The sequence below is a fragment of the Ranitomeya variabilis genome, chromosome 6 (assembly GCF_051348905.1).
Source record: "Ranitomeya variabilis isolate aRanVar5 chromosome 6, aRanVar5.hap1, whole genome shotgun sequence".
NCBI lineage: Eukaryota > Metazoa > Chordata > Amphibia > Anura > Dendrobatidae > Ranitomeya > Ranitomeya variabilis.
The window spans coordinates 414,521,940-414,540,358 of record NC_135237.1 but is presented as its reverse complement, the minus strand read 5'-3'; the positions used below and the strand labels follow the sequence as shown (position 1 = coordinate 414,540,358).

Sequence of the window (18,419 nt, the reverse complement as noted above, 5' to 3'; positions counted from 1 at the left end):
GAGACCTCTGGTTGTTATGGCAATGCACCGATGACCCCCGATCATGTGACGGGGTCAACGGTGCGAGCACCTCCGGCCGCGTGGCCGGGAGCGCTAGTTAAATGCCGCTGTCAGTGTTTGACAGCGGCATTTAACTAGTTAATGGGCAGGGGTGGATCGCGATTCTGCTCGCGCTCATTGAGTGCACATGTCAGCTGTACAAAACACCGCCGGAGCCCACCTCAAAGCGGGGGTTCTGCCAGCTGACGTACTATTCCGTCAGCTGGCAGAAAGGGGTTAAAAAGCATTGAGGTGCATATACCCTGTTATAATCAGAGTAATCCATCGTTCAGGCAGAAACTAAAAGTAATTTAAGACAGGTCAGTAGTGTCACTCTTTACAGACCTTGTAGTATAAGTCATTTATTAATGCTCCAAATCCCCAGCAGCTCTGTGAGAACTAACAATATATTATTAGTATGCCACGTGATTGTAAAAAGGGAATTTGTCAGTGTGATCAACGGCCACAAACCGTATATAGTAAATAGGCAAGGTCTACGAAACTAAATCCATCATCACATTATATCTTCTATCTATTGCCACATTCCCAATGAATAAGTGTTTAAATGGATATGCAAATGAGCCATTAAGTGCTCTGGGCATGGTCAGAGCACTTTAGGAATCTCTACCTCCCGATATTATTTCTCCACCTAGCACCGGCCTGTTTAGCTTGATTGATAGCTGCCTGACTGCCTTACCTGGTGCCTGATGTCAGACAGACAGTGAGCAATCAATCAATCTAAAGAGGATGGTGTTAAGTGGGGAAACAATTCCAAGAAGCTGAAGCTCAGAAGTGCTCTGTCATGCCCAGAGCATTGAACACCTCAATTGCTCATGAATTATAACACTTATTTCTCAGTAATGCAGTAATCGATAGAAGATATAAAAGTGTTACCATAAATATATGGTTTGGTGGTGGGTTGCTCTTACTGACAGTTTCCTTTCAAAAGGAAGCTATAATCAGAAAATTAGAAAATTACTTTTTGTCAAATCCGGTCTTTGTGTTACACGTGTTTTTTTTTATTTTGTAATTTTTTTTCATATCACAATCTTTATTAAAAAACAAAATGAGTACTCTTGTAATTTTCTCACTAGCCACTGGGTCTTTTTTAGACTCATACTTCCCGTCCTTTTAGGAAGAGTTTTCTCCACTTTCAATATCATCAGAGGCAAGATTACAATGATAGATTTACACAGCTGGTAACAAAGGATACACTTAAAACAAAACATGATTTCACAGCTGACCCTGCTCTCCCTCCCTTCATAATGACCCTTTGCACATGCTCATTAGGTACTTCAAAACAAAATATAGGGACTATAACTGACCATTGTGGTTACAGTATGTACATGTGTTGTTTCCTGAAACAACAAGAAGTTAGAGTCTAAAAAAGCCTCAGAGGCATATTTTTAATAGAGTTTGTGAATGTAAAATAAAACAATTGCCAAAATTCTTTTAAGAAATACAATTTTCACAAAAACCTTATTACAGTTTTCCTTTAAGAGAATACAGCTTTTAGCTGTATGGCGCAAACTTGGTCTACAAGAGGCTTATAGTCTGTACAGCACCATCATATTAGATACAAAGGCAATCTGTCTGATACAGCCATGTGTCTGAAGTTCTAAGATTTGCCAGGTTTATTAGCAGTTTGCACTGTGGCATAGGTATTGTTTAGACAACCTGTGCACATAATTTGTATAGCGATCCATTTTTAGTGCATGGTTTTGCATAGTCTTTACTCATATTGCTTAGTGAATATATATTTGCATAGTACGCAGAAAGCCTCCTCAGTCATCTGCATTCGACACTTAAAACATCACATGTTTGTGCAGCAAATCAAGAGTGAAGTGCTATACAATATTAAGATGCCACTGGACACAAAATGGTGAATGTCTCTTACCATGCCATCTGAATCTGCCAGTCGTATACCGTATTTTTTGGACCATAAGACACACTTTTCTTCCCCAAAATTTTTTGGGGAAATTGGGGGTGCGTCTTATGGTTGCAATATACTTACAAATCCTGAGGCTGTGGCGGTGCAGCAGAGCTCTGTGGTGTGGTGGTGACAGCTGTGCTCCGGGGCAGTGGCAGCGGCTCTCTGTGCTCCATGGGGGGCTCCGCCAGCATTTTGTCAAAGCCCGGAGGCCCCCACACATCTGTTGCTGCCATGTTGTGGTGGCCTCCAGGAAGATGACCGCCGGGCCGGAGGCGGTGTATGCTCAGATTCAGGAGATGAGATCTCATTGCCGAGATTTGAATCTGAGCATGCGCCGTCCCCGGCCAGATGGCCATGTTCCCGGAGGCCATGTTCTTGGAGGCCACCACAACATGGCAGCAATAGATGTGCGGGGGCCTCCAGGCTTTTACGAAATGCCGGCAGAGCCCCCCACGGAATACAGAGAGCTGCTGCCCCTGCCCCAGCACAGAGCCCCTGCCCTGGAGCACAGCCCCCCTGCCCAAGCACAGAGTCCCTGCCAAGCTGAAAGCCCCAGCATAGAGCACCAGCCCCAGCACGGAGCCCCAGCACAGAAACCTTGCCCCAGCACAGAGCCACCGCCATGGCACCAGCTTGGGATGGGATTTCCCGGAGGCCACCGCACCAGCCAGGACCACCAAACGACCCCTGTGACCACTCCTCTACCTGTTCCGATCCCTGGTAAGCTGAATTCGGACTGTAAGACGGACCCCCATTTGACACATTATATTTTACTTCCGTATTTTCCTTCTGAAAATTTGGGGTGCGTCTGTTAGGGGTCGAGTTCCCGCCTCTGCACAGGGGGAATCTCGGGCCATCTCCACTGCGGTCTCCCATTCATCTCCTGCCGCAGTGGAGTCTGCTCAGCGGAGACGTCGGTCCCAGCATCTCGCTCAGTCTGACTCTGTACAAAGGGTTACTGCTGCTTTTCCAGCTTCTTCCATTGAAGCCAGTGCTGGGCAGCGGCGAGCAGACGCTTTTGAGACTAAGTCCTGCTTTTCTCCTTCTGAGCATGCCCAGAGTAAGATCTCTCATTGGAGATCGAGGGTCACATGCTTGGATACTGCAGCAAAGTCCATTGGTTCTCCAGGAAGGTCCTGAAGGTGCTCAGGCTCTGTAGCAGCCTCTCATTGGTCCTTCTAGGAAGGTCTTGTACTTGCTGCAGCTATAAAAGGCTCGCATGGCCGCACGGCCATGCGCTAGTATCAATCCAAATATGTACTTTGCGCCAGTGTGGTTATGTATGAATGGATTCAGGGACCCAGCTGAAATAAGCCCCTAGAATACCAGCACCTCCGGTGAGGAGATTGTATGAACGTATTCAGGGACCCGGCTGAAATAAGCCCCTAGAATTCCGGCACCTCTGGTGAGGAGATTGCGTGTGTGCATAACCACTGACTGCTATCAGTTCGGCAGCAAGCTTGTGCTCCTGTAAGGCTAACAGGGCGCAGTGCTTTCCTCTCACGGCTACTCTGTGAAGTAACAGAGCTAGTCTATACCACCAAACATTGCCACCATTCACTAGCAGCAGGTTCCTCCTGCACAGTGGACCCCGGGCTGCAAACGCACCATTTATAATAAACAGCTATATATACTCGGTGCGTTCCGCTAGCCGTAACAGCGTCTTATGGTCCGGTGCGTCTTGTAGTCTGAAAAATACGGTATGTTTTATCTCAGACTCAGGGTATGTGCACATGATCAGAAATTGCTGCAGGTTTGACGCTGCGTACTTATACAGCTTCCAACCAGCAGCATCCAGATGTTACAGCACATGTGTCTCTGCAAAAGAAGTTTCACCAATAGCATGTATTGGATGCGGTGAATCTGCACAGTTCAGTGAACACATGCCGATTCACATGTGTTCAATAGACGGCAGCGCTTTGGATGCAGCGGACACACAGCTTAATACTTTTTTTTTACTTACAAGATTACAAAACATTATACACAAACAATACTTGTTCAGCAGACTCTTCATTACATACCTAATGCAATAATAAAACTTACAACATACTGAATCATTAACCAAGTAGTAAAAAAATATCTAATTGTATTAACAAAAAAATAATAAACATACAAGTTTTATAAAAACTTTTGAAACAAGTATTGTCTTAGCGGGTAGATACAAAAATGGACCTGAAAACACTGGATTATCATAAGAAAAAAATAATTTATTATTTTTTGTTAATAAAATTAGATATTTTCTTACTACTTGGTATATGCTTCCGTATGTTGTAGGTTTAATGATCGTTGGAAGTACCTTCGAAGCTAGGTCATTTTTTTATTTTTGTGTACTAATGCAATAATAAACTATTGCTTATTGATGTTGTATAATTATTATTAACCAAGTCTGGCTTCTACTTAGACACTTATAGGACACTTACATTTAATTTTTTTGCTATAAATACAACACACTGATTTATATCATAGAAAGATATGGGTTAATTTTTTTTGCAAGTCTGCTCTGGTTTTATAAAGTATCATATTTGGTGTCAAACTGATCAAACCCAACGTACACAAGCCAGGCATTGCAGATTATTATTATTTATTATTATTATATCGCCATTTATTCCATGGCGCTTTACATGTGAGGAGGGGTATACATAATAAAAACAAGTACAATAATCTTAAACAATACAAGTCACAACTGGTACAGGAGGAGAGAGGATCATGAAAACAACCCAAAAAGCTGCTCCTATTGTGATCAATGAGAAACCTGTATTACCGATTATATTTCTGGGGATTATCTCTCCTCTGATTTGAAAACAGTTTCAATAGGTGACAAGAATAAGACCACGGTCAGTATTTGATCAATGATTTACATCAGTATCTGTAAGCCAAAACCAGGAGTGTGTGATAAATACAGAAGTGGTGCATATGTTTCTATAAAATTTTTCCTCTGATTGTTCCACTCCTGGTTTTGTCTTACAAATACCGATGTAAAATACTGACCAAATACTGAAATTGGCCTTAGACAATCTGCCTGCAGAATCACGGCAGCTGAAAAGGAAAATCTGAGAAGAAATCCTAGCATCAGACATGTACCAGTAAACATGAAAACTGCTTTTGGTTTCCCATTGCCCTGTAATTAGATGAGCAAACTCGAATGTAAAAGTTCGGGGTTGTGCCGATGCTAAACTACAAACACAGACTTCTCCCGGAAGTCCATTTTAATGTTCATAGTTCTATGGGAAGTTTCCTGCTCCAAAGTTCACGTCCCCATTGTTTTGAGTGGGGTTCAGGTTCTGGTTCAAGTTTGGGTACAGTTCTGGTACCCAAACCGAACTATGGACTAAAGATCTCGGGAACCAGAACCCAAACTCTTGCTGCTCTGCTCATCCCTATCTGTAATCTCTTAAAAAATTGACATTGTACCTTCAGGTTGGAAACATAAAATCCTGAATGTAAGAGAAATTAGGAATAAGCTAGGTTGAGTTTGTAATAAAGATGCACTTAATCCCAAAGTGCAACTTTATTTTGGCTTTAGTTAACAATACTGGGGAACATTTTTGCAAACTGTCTGAAGCAAAAATTGAGAATTTATTATTGCTGCTAATCATAGATTTTGTTTCATATTCTGATCTTGAAAAATGAAAACTGGGCTGTGAAAAGTTGCTATGGACAAGGGAAGTTTGGCTAGCATAGTCATTGAAAATCTAGGGCTATCCACACATATGTAATAAAACTTGGATAACATATCAAATGTTATCTGCAAGGAGGTAAGAATTATAATGACAGATTGTTTCTAAAAAGGTTTATGGGGCTGATGTCCTGGACAAAATAATCTCTAGAGGCAGATTCTCAGAGAGATCTATCACTGGTCCCCAGACCTTCAGAGCTCCTTTACATATTAAGAAAAGATTTCTCTGGAATAAAACATCAGATCGCAGATATCAAGGTATCATCTTATTCGGTTTCCTATGACCTACATGCCCATATAGGCGGCTTAGGAGGGTTGATCTTACTGACAGATTCCCTTTAACTTATAATATCTGAAAACCAGAGACCTCAGCAGCATTAGGTGCTTGTGCAACACTTTACTTTCTGCTTGTTCTGCTAATTCTATTGTAACTACTAATGATGATGCTTCATTTTTTTCATCTTTTTTTTCATTTTCTCTATTCACTGTTGCACTTCTGATCGGAAAATGATGTTTTCTTTTGCTAATAGATCACTATTTAATTGATCTAAATTAGACATTTCCCTCAATATATAATGGATGTTGTTCACTACAGGGAGTACTTGAACACAAAATATAGCACATCTAAGGTATCGGCACACAACATCTTTAGATGCCGATATACCTGCTAAGATATGCCAGAGAAAGATGCTTCAGAACACACTAGCATCTTTTGTTCTTAAGCATCTCTTATTACATCTTTTTCATTTTCACAGGTGGGTTTAATTTGAGACACTTTGGTCAAGTCACTTCTTTTAGCCACTTCACAGCTTTCGAAGCCTGAAACGGTTAAAAAAAATGCACAACAAGCCATTTTGACATTGCAAAGCATGTCTACATAGTTTTTAGCATTTTCAAAGAGCTTTTCCAGGCAGATATTGTTTAAATAGTATTTCATCCTTTCATTGAAGCAATTATGAGAATAATCCTTCCGCTTTTAGGTTGTGAAAATAATTATTAAAAAATTATAGATGGTAAGGAATAAAGAGAAGTTCCTCTAGGCAGTTATATAAGTGGCTAGTTTACATTCCTGTGAATAGACGACCCTTGCCCAACTGTCCGATATAGGAATAACTATACGGGACATAGAAACACAGCAGCAAGCAGGCGTCACAGGGTATGTGTGCTTACTTTTCTAATGATCCACACTGTACTACACAGAGGCCTAGTGTGCTGCCCTAGAGGCTACATATACAGTCATGACTGAAAGTGTTGGTAACCTTGAAATTGTTCCAGAAAATTAAGTATTTCTCCCAGAAAATTATTGCAACTACACATGTTTTGTAACACACATGTTTATTTCCTCTGTGAGTATTGGAACAGAAAAAAACAGAAAAAAAGGCAAATTGGACATCTTTTCACTCACAACCCCAACAATGGACCAGACAAAATTGTTGGCACCTCTCCAAAATTGTAGGTAAACAAATTTGTTTCAAGCATGTGACGCTCATTTAAACTCACCTGTGGCAAGTAACAGGTGTGGGCAATATGAAAATCACATCTGAAATCAGATAAAATGGGGAGAAATTGTCTCGATCTTTGCCTTGTGTGTCTGTCTGTGCCACACTAAGCATGGAGAACAGAAAGAGGTGAAGAGAACTGTCTGAGGACTTGAGAACAAAAATCTGAGAGGGTAGAACCTCTGTCGGCCTCTATATATAATTTGAGGTATATATAGACACAGTAGGGTCTACGCCAGCCTTATCATGGCTCTTTATACACTAGCTATAATAAGGCTATGTGTATGAGTTTACTGCTGTAGCCGCAATTACAATAAAAAAGTAGATTTTCTAACACTGCATACAATAATTTAGTTTATTGAGCATTAAAGTAAAATGCAGCTCAGTGTTCCAGCTTACAGTGGTGTTCAAAAGTCCTGCATAGGCGTGAAGAAAACTATATATTTCATACTTCTGCAGCTCTACAGTGAAACTGGTGGAACATATATGTTTTTGTAATCCCTCATTGTTTGCCATACTCATTTTTGAATGTCCCAAGTGTATTAATTTTATGGCATGCGCATTTTTGATAATTTCTTTTTACAGCATAACCATACCTACACCAGTACAGTGTGTAGAATGGTGAACAGGTTTCTAAGTTCATTAACTTCCAATGCAAGTTCACACAGACTTAAATTTGACTTTTTAAGATTTATTATTTTTTATTTAATTCAGAGTCCTGAAAAGGGCCTTTTGAGTGCATCTTAAGCTTCTAATACTTTATTGGCCAGCCTTTGCTCTTGAGCACCAGCTTGCATCTCTGTGGCATTGAGTGAACAAGCTTCTGCAGATGTTCACGAGTGATGATGTGGTTCCAGGCCTGTATCAGAGCCTCAATCAACTCACTCTTGGTCCTTGGCTGTTTTCTAGATATCTCTAATGATACCTTGTGCCACAAATTTTCAATTGGATTGAGGTCCGGGGACTGAGCTGGCCAGTCAATAGTAGCCACCTTGTTCTTCCAACACCATTGGCTGCCATACAGCCCCAGACCATTACTTTCATCGGATGTTTCACAAAGAAGCTCAAACACTCTGGCTTGTACTCTTCATGTGGGAACCTTCTCACATAAGACTTGCCATCATTTCCTAAAATGCAAAAAGTGCTTTCATCACTAATTAGCACTTTTTCCCACTCCTCCTTCCTCCATTTTAAATATTTCAATGCCCACAGTTTTCTCCTTTGTCTTTGTATGGCTGTCATCAATGGCTTCTTTCGGGCCTTGCACCCTTTCAGTCCTGCTTCCAAACATCTCTTCCTAACAGTTGATGTTGCTACCTCAATATTGCACTTTTCTTGCCATTCTCACAGAAGCTGAGGAGAGGTGAGCTTTCGATTGGCAAGGGATGTTCTTATCAGTACTCTATCCTCCCTTTTAGTTGACTTTCTGGGCCGACCAGATCTGGGCCTGTCCTGGGTAATTCCAAGCTGCTTATGTTTCTGCAAAATTCTTACGACTATACTCTGATTACAGCCGACCTTCCTTGCGATCTGGGGGCCAGTATAACCCTCTTCATGTAGCACCACAACTCGCACACGATCCTCCGCTGACAAAAATCTGAAGGCTCCCATCATAAAACTCTACAGTATGATTCACTAGATAGACCAACAGATAAAACAAACAAACAAAGCAGCAGATGTGATGCAATGTAATGTAATGTGATTGGCTGCCATATCCAGGTTATGATTGGTCACAAGAACCTCATCTGTGATTGGCTAATTTTGGATCTGAAGCTGTACAATATATAGTTGTGCTTTCAATTCCCATATTGTTGCAATAATTTCAGGCAAAACTGCTTCAAAAGCTAAAAATATTACAGGGAGAGAATGCAAAATTGTATTCTGAACAAAACCATATATAATATGTCATATTAGCATCGAAGATATTTGACAGAAAACGTTTTAAACTTGAAAAATCAATTTATCCTATGCCTATGCAGGACTTTTGAACACAACTGTATATGCTTTGAGCCTACATGGATCTTAATCGGGCAGGATGGCTGTTATAGAAAACAGTCAAAAAGTTTGCTGACAACTACACCTCTAACAGCTTATTTGAGTACACTTCTCCATGCTACACTGGCTGTTTAGTTGGATACACACATCAAACAATTGTCATCCCAATGTTCATTTGATAGCCAGTTATATATCTTCTGTCCCTCCATACACATGCACCCTTAGGTTGGCCGAGCATGCATGTCTTCTGACTAGGAAGAAAGGAGTAAGCAGCGACAGACTCCTTCAGTGGCTATTTACCTCCCCTAAAATTAAAAGCATCTGGCATTGAAATTCAAAAATGCCTGATCTTTTTTTTGTCCCAATACCATCTGTTGGAAGACATAGTAGATGCACGGGTTCATTGTCTGTGGGACTGAAGAAGATATCATAGTACACCACTCAGCCATCAGCAGCAGTCCCGCAGACTGTGAATCTAGAGGGGGTGCACATGCTGCATGCTGGACCTCGGCTCTACTGAGACCAAGCACTTCAGACCCTTGTACTTGGGATTAGTGGAAGTCCTAAGGTCATCAAGTTAATATCACTTATCCTAGCACATGAATTGGTGATAACTTGCAAACTTGTTACAGAAATTTGTTTAACAAATCCCTTATTGTGTGAATTTAACCATAGATTTTTCTAAACCAGAACATTACCTCTACTACCTCTTGTACCTAAACAGTCTCTCAGAAAAGTCAATTTATTGTGTTGCAAGAAAAAAAAAAGCTATAAAATGGTTAGCAAAAAGAGCAATATATTGCTGTTATGTGACTACAAGAGGCTTATTAAACTCAGCATCTCAACTCTGGAGTAGGCAGAAACTATAGGAATTGGCCAGTACTACCTAAAGTATTAAATGACTATGCAGGTGAAAATACACTATGGCTGCATTACAAAGGTCCTTATACAAACACATGCAGCAGCACTCGCCATACATTATATACATGAACTTCAGTATTGTTGGACACGTAAAAACATGAGCTACAGGCTGTAACTAAGGACCAATACCAAGATAAGTTACTTAACTTTTTATATAGCATATATATATTAAATATATTTCAAATGTAAACATATTTAGTAGATTTTGTTATACCCTTTACCTATAAACTTACCATATTAAGATTATTTATGCTGGACAAAAAAGGTCATCTGTTTGTCCTCTAAGACAAATGACATGCTCAATTCCTACACAGAAGTGCGCCTACAGATTGCTATACATTTTGCAGCATTTGATTCATGCAATCTTGATCACAACATACAATACAGCATGATTAGGTAATTTGCCTTTCTAGCTCCCCTATGAATTGCTGTGTTCCCTAAAAAAATTGTAATAAATAGCAGGTGTTTATAATGTACTAAATGTCTATTATCATCCATCCATAGGCACATAAAGCTAAAAATATATGTAGTCGCCATTCATTCCTGATATACAATGCACTTTAGTTGAAGTGAAGGTGGATTTCCTTACCTTTCATAGGTAAATTCAGTCCAGGTGAGCTGCTATCTGCTCTGCCATCTCACCTGGAGCTGCGAGACGTGGCCACGCCTGCCTTTCTAATGATGTCAGTCTCAAAATAAACATCTTCATCAAATATATGTGAGAGTTAAGCTGGCAGATCATGCTCTACAGGAGCACGCATAAAAAAAAAAATCCATAGCAACAAAGATGACAGCGTGACAACCGTTGTTACTACTGCATAAGCATTAAAAAAAATACTCTCAAAAATACTCCTACACAAGAATGCTCTAATGATATCGGGACAGTGGATACAGAATACATCACGAAGGATATTTGTATTGCCACTAAATGAAAATTGAATTCCTTAAAATGCCAGGGAGGAGATATTAAACATAGCTGTAATGTGTGACTGACAGATCTGTGTAGTACATCTACATTACTATGACTATCATTCCTGCTGTGCAGCAAGAAGTTAGGATGTGCAGGAAAGCAACGACTGTCAAACTTCTCCCAGTGTGGTATTGTAATAGTCAGTCAATGTCAAAGCCGAAAGCAAGGTATACTAATAAAATCATGCTAGAATGGAGAATGCAGCTGTGATAATTCAGGTGGAATGAAGAAAACAGGATCATAGAATGTTAGAGTTGGAAGGGACCTCATCTGGTCCAACCCTCTGCTCAGTGTAGGAGTTACTAAACCATCTCAGACAGATGTCTGTCCACTTGTCCAGCCTTTGTTTGAAGACTTCCATTGAAGGAGAACTCACCACCTCTCGTGGCAGCCTATTCCACTCATTGATCATCCTCACTGTCAAAACACTTTTTTTAATATGTAATCTGTATCTTCTCCCTTTCAGTTAAATCCCATTGCTTCTTGCACTTCTATGTTCAAATGAGAATAAGGATGATCCTCCACACTGTCACATCCCTTCACATATTTGTAGACAGCTTTTAAGTCTCCTCTTAGTCTTCTTTTTTTGCAAGCTAAACAATATTTGTAGACAGCTTTTAAGTCTCCTCTTAGTCTTCTTTTTTTGCAAGCTAAACATTCCCAGATCCTTTATCCGTTATTTGTAGGGCATAGTTTGCTGTCCGCTCACTATCCTGGTAGCTCTTCTCTGAACTTGCTCCAGTTTTTAAATGTTTTTTTTTTTAATGTGATGCCCAGAACTGAATGCAGTATTCCAGATGAGGTCTGACCAAAGAGGATTAGAGGGAGAAAATTGCTTTACATGATCTAGTCTCTATGCTTATCTTATTACATCCCAGTACTGTGTTTGCCTTTTTTGATGATGCATCACACTGTTGACTCATGCAGTTTGTTATCTATTCGTATACCCAAGACTTTTTTCACACGTGCTGTTGCTTAGTTCTATTCCTCCCTTTCTATAGATGTAATTTTTGTTTTTCTTGCCCAGATGTAGAATCTTGCATTTCTCCCTGTTAAATATCATTCTATTAGTCACTGCCCATTGTTCAAGCTTCTCTTGATCCTTCTGAATACTTTCTCTGTCTCCTCTACTGTTAGCTATTCCTCCTATCTCTGCATCGTCTGCAAATTTGATTATTTCACCTTCGGTTCCCTTATTTAGATCATTTATAAAAATGTTGAACAATATTGGGGCCATGACAGAGCCTTGTGGTAACCCACTTGAAACACTCTTCCAATTGGATGTGCAACCATTTATTACCACTCTTTGAGTTCAATCACTGAGCCAGTTTTGAATCCATCTAACCCTATCCTTGTCAATGTCATACTTGTCATTTTTTCAATAACGATATGCTTTGCTGAAGTCAAGATATACTATATCTGCCGCCCTGATCCACCCAGTCAGTAATTCCATTATAGCAGGAAATTAGATTTGTCTGGCATGACTTGTTTGCTACAAACCCATGCTTGCTCCGGTTAATTACTGTATTCTTATCCAAGTACTTACATACATGCTGTTTAATAATTTGTTAAAATATCTTTCCTGGTACAGAAGTAAGAATCACGGGCCCATAATTTCCTGGCTCCATCACCTTTCCTTTTATGAAGATAGGGACAACATTTTCCCTTCTCCAGTCTTCTGGGACTTCTCCTGTTATCCAGGAATTTTCAAAGATTCTGGCTAGTGGTTCAGCAATTTCCTCTGCTAACTCTTTCAGTACCATAAGATGTAATTAATCTGGACCAGGAGGTTTAAATTCATTTAAATTAGTTAAATCCCATCACCTCCTCTCTGTTTATAGATAGTGTGGATTCCTTTATACCTTTGATGGCTCCGTGAATGTCAATTGTTACAATAGCTTTCTTAGAGAACACAGATGCAAAATAGGAATTTAAAAGTTCGGCATTCTCAGCCTAATTTTTGACCACTTCACCCTTTCATCCTGTAAAAATCATATAGCATCACTGACTTTTCTTTTGCTTTTGATATAACCCCCAAATCCTTTTTTACTGCTTTTGGTCTCCCTTGCAAGCCTCACTTCATTACTGGCTTTAGCTCTTCTGTTGCTTGTCCTGCATTAAATGCAAACAGAATTATATTTTCTTTAGATTTGCCCCCTCTTTCCATTTAATATGTTTTTTTTTCCTTTTTATCAAGTGATTAAGTTGTGTGTTCATCCATCCTGGTCTCTTTAAATGCTTCCAATTCTTCCTTCTTTTCGGGATTGTTACTGATTGTCCAGTGAGAAGTTCATTTAGCAAAATCTCCAATCCTTCTTGAACACTTCTGTCCTTTAGAACATCGAGCCATTGAACCTTTCCTACCCTCTTTCTGAGTTCATTAAAATCTGCCTTTCTGAAGTCCAACTTTAAAGTCTGAGTCCGTGCAGGTCTTCCTCCTCTTGTAATCCAAAATTTGAGGATAGAATGATAGCTGCCCCCTGCTGAGGAGTTCTTTTGGCATTTTTTTCTGATAAGGTTTTGCAAATCATCCAGTGGGGAAAAAAAGTTGTATGTTTATATCTTACTTCTTTGAGTAATCCTTGTATAATATGGTGTAAACTTACCACTGTAAATTCTGCAAAGCACCATATGGCAAAAATCCACTTTAACCACTTTTCGACATTGTTTTGAATAGCTGACATGTGCTTCAAACAGCCGCGGGTGAAATCACGATCCACCCACGGCTGTTAACCTGTTATATGCTGCTGTCAATCTCTAACAGCGGCACTTATCTCGTTCTTACCGGAAGTGTGTTGGAAATCCCGCCCATCGGTGACCACGTCACATGATCATTGGTCACCGATGAGTCAGCATGACAACCAGAGGTCTGAAGTAGACCTCTATGGTTGCCATTGCCGGATTGCTATGAGCACAACCCGGTGGTTAGCGTTCCAAGTAAGCATTTCTGCTGCACATAGGCAATCTGATTATTGCCTGTGTGTATCAGAGGCGATCAGACAACTGCAGCTTCTAGTTTCCCATGGAGACTATTGAAGCATGCAAAAAGTAAAAAAAAATTATAAAAAAATAAAAAAAATATAAAAGTTGAAATCACTCTCCTTTCGCCCCATTCAAAATAAAACAGCAAAAAAATCAAATAAACACATATTTGGTATCGCCACATTCAGAATCGTCTGCTCTATCAATATAAAAAAAATTAACCCGATCGCTAAACAGCGTAACGAGAAAAAAAATCAAAACGCCAGAATTACGTTTTCTTTGTAGCCGCTATGTTGCTCCACGCCCCCTGAAGAAGGTGATCTCGCACCGAAACGTGCGTTGGGGAAAGAGCCCGGTCACGCCTGTCCCTGCATGAAAATGGGTAATTACTGTTCCTAGGATGTTTAGGCTGTTTGTTGCTTATATGTTTAATATTAAAACAGTTTTTTAAGTATACAGCTATGGGTTGATTGGAGTTTTGGGACTTTGCTTAGCAGTTTTGGCAGATGTAGGTGTTAGGTATCCACTGGGAGCGGTCTAATTAGACACTTGCTTTACTAACTGCAGCTTTACCCTATATTTTAGCAGTCACCATCCCTTTGCAGTTGCTTATATGCATAGACATTGGATCCTGTTATGCAACAGTTAGCCATATATGCACTATGACCCATATGCAGTGACTAGGCATACCGTTGCTCATTTGTCTTGGAATGTTATATCACTCGCTTCTATGTGTCACATTCTTTACTAATTGCTCACGGTATTTTGCACATGTTGTGCACAATACATATTTTACTGTTTATATAGGTGATTTAATAAAGCTTCTAAATAATTCTTTGTAATGTCTGGCATTTTGACTTTATTTTCTCCGGTTTTGTAGCTATAAAAGGTTCGCATGGCCACACGGCCATGCGCTAGTATAAACCTGTTATCATGTGTGTGTGGATGTATGCCTGTATCTGTTAAATGCTCCTAAATCATACCCCTTCCTAGTGATGTTGACTGCTCACGAATGATGGAGCTACCTAGCGCCTGACAGTGCTATCCTTAACACAAGAGCACAATATTTACTGCGTCAAACCAGCAGCGACTGCCAGTGCGGTGCCGTACGCAATTAGTGTGCTTTCCTAGCCCTAGTTAGGGTGGTTAGTGGCGTCCGCCAGAGTGGCGCTGCACGCACTCTGTGCAGTAATCTTTTATTAGTCCTTACAACCGGTCAGTGAAGGGTGGGAAATCCCGCTTGATCTCAGCATCTGACACAGGGCACCCTTAGGCGTGGGCTCAAAAGCCACCGAGGGTCAGAGCGAAATCAATCACCAGCATAGTGGGGGTGTGTCACAGGTTCCTTCTCCGGTATCACACAATCAAAAGAGCAAGAGAATAGTGAACAATACCAAGACCTTTATTTAGGCAAAAGTACGAAAGGTCCACCACACAAAGGATAAAAATATTCCAGAACCCAAATGTAGTTCAGTTACAGGATAAAAATCCAACAATTCAGCACAGAGGATAACAGTCCATATTCCCTTCTTTCTCTCTCTGACGTGCTGTGTTCACTTCATAGTTCCAAACAAACTGAACTGTGTCTCACCTCCCTCCTTATTCACAGGTTAGGGGGGTGGGTCGCAGGGGCTTATTGTTTCAACAAGCTAGGTCAACATGTCATTAGCATATTAGCAAACAACATTATTCACTGACCCTGTGGAGAGATAACAATACAGAACTGGGGGGAGAATATCAGATGGCAAATAACAACTCAACACCATGAAAATAAGTAAATTAGAAATATACACAAAATGATACCCACATAGCATATCACACCATCACAACCTCTCCCCCTCATAATAAGTGAGCACGCCATTAGGTCTACACAGACCTCTGGCCTGCTCACTTTAGTCAACTTTGCTCAACTGTTTATAGTTCCTTGTACAGTGGCAGGGGTTGCAATAATCATGAGCACTTGTTGTCCATAAATTCCCGGGTCCTGGCTTTATGGTAATACCAGGTTTTTTGTCTGGACTGGGCCTTTCGCTGATGTTCATTAGCCAAGGTAGCTAGCTGGGCGAGACATTCTCTGAACTCTAGAACGTAGGGAATGATGGGCAATCCGGTATCTGTGATTTCTCCCTCCAATTGTTCTTTCAGAAGAGTGAGAGGCCCACGGACCTTCTGCTCCCACAAAATGACTTTGCAACTCCCCAATGTCATTTCCAAGGAGGATATCTGCAGGAAGTCCTCCCATAACGCCAATCCAACACAGTTTTTCTCCAAAACCAAAATCCAAACGTACCAAAGCTCTCTGTATATATTTGCGGACACCCCCCACCAGGACAATGGGAATTCCTGGGCCCTGGTGAATTGCTTCAGGTCAAACCACACGGGGGTCAGCGATAGTCAGGAATGCCCCCGTCTCTCTAAATCCTGACACTTTGTATCCATCAATGAAGACATCTTGCAGGTGGCAATGCCAATGCTGTGTATTTCTGATGGACAAAGGCCGGAGTTCGTACACTCCAGCAGGGGTATCTATGGTGCCATGGTTAGTGGTCCACTCTGGTGGGGGTGGTAGTAGCTCTTCCTCAGGTGGGATGGAGTGCACAAGATGCACTGGACAAGGTGGGGCTGCGTGGGGCTCCCTCCGAATCCTTGAGGGACAGCCAGACTGCAAATGTCCAGGTTGCCCACACTGGTAACATCTCCTCCCTGTGATACCCCCAGGTCGTGGTCGGAACTGTTGGGGCCCAGGATTGTGAGCTGTGATTGTCATCGGCCTGCGGCTGGGTGGAGGGGCAGATATAATCGGAGGGGGACGGGGCACGGCAGAAGGCCGTGGTTCATTGTCCAGCAGCCTCCTCCATTTCAGTCGGATAGTAAGGGCTTCATCGGCCAGGGCTGCAGCTCTATCCACAGTGAACGGCGTGCGCTCCCGGACCCATTCCCGTACCTCTGCGGGGCACTTAGCAAGGAATTGTTCTATAAGGAACGCCTGTATAACATCTTCCACAGTAAAGGCGTTTTCTGCTTCCAGCCATCTCCGACATGCCTGGGGCATCTTATGTGCATACATCCTAAACGATCCCCCCTTGGTGAATGGGAGGTCTTGGAACTTGGCCCTATATGAGTCTGGGGTGATAGCATGGTAATCCAGGATAGTCTGCTTTACAATGTTATAATCCCGATTCCGCTGTGAGTCAATGGTTCGGTAAGCCTCCGCCAGGCTACCGTTCAGGAGTCCCACTAACAAACGCATCCAGCCAGAGTGAGGCACCTCCATCACAGCACACTGCTGCTCAAAGTCCTTGAAGAACCCCTCCACATCTCCGGAAGCCTCATCAAATGGCTTAAAGTCTGTCCGGGTGATCCGTACAGGCTCCCGGATCGTTGGGTTTACATTCCACATTGCGTTACTCCCTCTTTCAAGCTCCATTGCTTCTTGTCTTCGTTGTGCCCGGCGGGCAGCCTCCTCCTTGTACTCCGGAGAGATGCCTGGGCCCAGAACTGCCATCTCTTCTTCGTACCACACCACCCACTGGCTTTTTGGGGTGCGGGTCCTTGTCTCCAGTGCTCGTCCTTCAGACATATGGGAGTAGGTGGTCTGGCTAGTACCCACCAGAATATCAATTAAGGCCTCTTTAGTCAGTCCCTGGTAGTTCAGGCCCAGGTCTCTGGCTCTCTCCTGTAAGCTGGATACAGTCCAATTTCTGTACTCACTTTGTGTGTGGTTCTCCATTAGGTTACGCTCTGTTGATCCCGCCGCTGCCACCAGTTGTCACGGGTTCCTTCTTCGGTATCACACAATCAACAAAGCAAGAGAATAGTGAACAATTCCAAGACCTTTATTTAGGCAAAAGTATGAAAGGTCCACATACGCATATACGGTCCACCACACAAAGGATAAAAATAGTTGTGGAGCGCCCCCACACCGCCGCAGGGCCGAGGGGTACCCGGAGCCGGGCCTCTGAGTCTCAGTCCTGGGGTTGTCACGGTGGCTAGGCCGTGGCCCTGTCTGTCAGTGGGGGACGTCCGATGCAATAAGTGGGGTTAATGGTGGTGTAGCGGTGCAGGTCGCGGCGAATAACGAGGACACCAGGTTGCAGTCTCTTTACCTCTTTACTGGAGATCTCTGAGTCCTCAGTCCAGAATATGGTTCACCAGGCTGCGCAAGTCCGACCGGTCCAATGGCACCTCCAGAGTTCTCCTCACAGGTGGAAATCAGTGCCCTCCTTCTAGCGCTGTGTGTTGTAGTCCTTCCCTGCTGTGCTCACGGAAAGTACCCCACAACGGTTGTGTCTGTTTCTTAAGTTCCCTCACAACTCGATTACTTGATGTTCTTCTCGTATTCCATCCCGCCCTGTTATTCAGGTTGGAACGGCACCCGTTTGTCAGGTAGGCCTGGAGTTCTTC

At 42.0% G+C, this 18,419-nt stretch overlaps 1 protein-coding gene across 4 annotated transcripts in view; it reads right to left on the bottom strand.

Moving 5' to 3' along the window:
- The window catches only part of DLGAP1 (DLG associated protein 1), an 814,983-nt gene that overhangs the window by 623,403 nt on the left and 173,161 nt on the right, over nt 1–18,419 (bottom strand). The window contains exon 1 of one of the 4 annotated variants that reach the window (XM_077270300.1): nt 10,653–10,833. The exons of the other annotated variants lie outside the window; for them this stretch is intronic. The gene's annotated coding sequence lies outside the window, so the exon portion shown is untranslated. Of the gene's footprint in view, nt 1–10,652; nt 10,834–18,419 lie in introns of those variants that run through there. 4 annotated transcript variants of the gene reach the window in all.